This window comes from Montipora capricornis, unplaced genomic scaffold, assembly GCF_036669925.1.
Source record: "Montipora capricornis isolate CH-2021 unplaced genomic scaffold, ASM3666992v2 scaffold_320, whole genome shotgun sequence".
Lineage (NCBI taxonomy): Eukaryota > Metazoa > Cnidaria > Anthozoa > Scleractinia > Acroporidae > Montipora > Montipora capricornis.
Genome location: NW_027180059.1, coordinates 27,501 through 30,000, shown reverse-complemented (window position 1 = coordinate 30,000; position 2,500 = coordinate 27,501).

The window sequence follows — 2,500 nt, the reverse complement described above, 5'->3', positions numbered from 1 at the left end:
AGCCCGCTTCATGTGGAACCAATTGCTTTGGAATTCTAGCAACAACGAAGATTTATCTTACTTGACTTATACCTTAATATGCTCACTTATTCTAAGAAGGGACGGATTTCGAAGAATATGAAAATAGGTCTCCAAAATATAGACTACGTCCTCTTTATCCCGATAATGAATGCCCGCCAGGTGTTTTGTTTCGAAAACGACATCAAATAACACAAGGTAAAGCCCAAGAAGGGAGCCCGAAGTGGCAATACAAACACCATGTTATCTTCGAAATGGTCGACGCCATCGGGCGGCTTCCCAAATCATTCGAGTCCCTTAAGTTTGTTCCAATACTTACTATAGCCTCGATATCAGCTGACGTTGAATTAACTGCATTTGAGAAGCTCAATTTTACAAGTTCGCAAAGTTTTAGTTGGTTGAAAATTCCAACAGACGGAGAAATTGCCAAATCTTTGGACAAGGACTGGGTCAGTTAAAGGTGGCTGAACACAGTTATTGATAACTATGTTTAATTTACCTTTTTTCTCTAAAAGCCTTGATTCTTAGGTCGTCAAAAATGGTAGTAAGCAAGTTAACAACACGAAGTATGGCTTTTTGATAGTTATTAAAGCTGATGTATATGCCGTTGCCATGGTAACGTGAATAAATGTAAAGAAGCCTTTAAAATCGGTTTTGTTTATTTGCAGAAAATCTGTTTGTTAGATTTTCTTTATAACTTGCATGCAACAAGGTTGCAACGATGCTCACATGTGAACAATATTTTAATAACAATTAAAGTGAGGGATCTTTAATTATTCCTTGTTGAAGGTTTTCTGGAATATCTAGAATTTTCTGTTTTAAAGTCCGGTTTTTTTTTTTTTAATACTCCAGTTATTCGTTTCTTAAAGTATTTTCGTGTCAAATTTGGTTAATTCTAACAAGTGGTTCTCGAGAAGTAGGCGTATTTGCGAAAAAGCTATTCCGCATTCAGTCGCAGTTTTGAACTTAATATTGCATGCGCTGCATTTAGCTGGGTTCTTTCGACAACAAAGAAAAATCTGCGAATTGCGGAGTTCTTTGCATCGTAACCTTTTCTAACATACATTTCTCATAAAAGACTTTGTTCAATTATGAGGAAAAATAGTACAGATAGCGAGAGCTTTCAGCAAATAAAATTATTGCTGTATTGAAGCCATGTTTATTTTTTGCAACCCTTGCCTGGCACGCTAAAATCACGACACTATTTGACACAAACCTCTTTATTTCGTTCTTTGTTTTTTCGGGCATTTACATCGCCACCAGGGCAATATTGCTTGTGAAATATTCTAGAGTTATGAACCGGCCTGACAGCATCATGGAAATTGTTAAATTGTTGTGAGCAGCATCAACTTTTATCAAAAAATCTTGTCGTCGCAGCCTTTGGCATTCTTATTAGAACTGCCAGTTAACTTGTTCCCTTGTCGTAGATTATGTTCCTGTACCTTTTTATGTCCCAAGAACCCATCACCTTCAAGTCGTCAGGAGAAATTTGTCTATTTTCCGGTGCATTGCAAATACATTGAAATAAACAAGTAACGCTTGTCTTTCCCGCATGAAAACGACAACTAATAATCTCAGGAAATGTCAAGTCATGCAAGCAAAATTCTCTTACTAAATGTTTGAATTCGGTTTCGATGTTTCTTTTTCTTTGTTGCCTAATATATAACAAGGAAGACAGTTTCATCTGGATGATTGAGGAAGAAAATTGTTTTAAAAAAACCAGCTGACCTGTACCCTTAACATAAGCTGAAAAAATTTTAATTTTCCCTTGATTTGCAAGCTCATATTCGTACGAATTACGAACAAAACGGCGAAAGTCTTTCATATTTTTTTCTCATAAAATTTAAAAGAATGATTTTTTTTCTGAGAATTTAGTCCACGAATGAGGTGAGTGAATAAATTTCACTGATATTAGTCTAACAAATGGCCAATTAGATGTCTCGATTTGGTACAAAAATTGCATAACAAAAAAGGTTTTCTTCCTCCCTTTTGACTCGATATAGAACTGCATTTAAATACGCTGCATAGTAGAGTTAGTTTCAATTTTGTGCGGACGGAGCGACTGCTAGGCTTTTTGAACGGTTTATTTTGACGCGAACTGTTGGAAGGAACAAAATGGTAAGATTATTTCAACGCCTATTTGAGATCATTTAGGCAGACGAAAGTAACGATACTGGCTACCCAGCTGCGTTTTACAGTTTATGTTTTCTAGAAATTTCCAAGACCACATTCTGCATCGCGAGTAAGAATTGGCAGATTATTTGTTCAAGTTTCCACGACAACATTAAGATTTAAACTTATACATTGTTTTTTGCCAGTCTCGACTGAAGAGTTGGATCTATGTTTTGTACAGCTTCCACAAAATCATTTAGCTAGTTTTGATTTCCTATCAACTTTTCTTGCTTCATAAAGCTGACACGGGATACCACAAAATTGTGCTCAATCTCTATTGGCATTTTGGAAACAGAAACTTCCATAATTG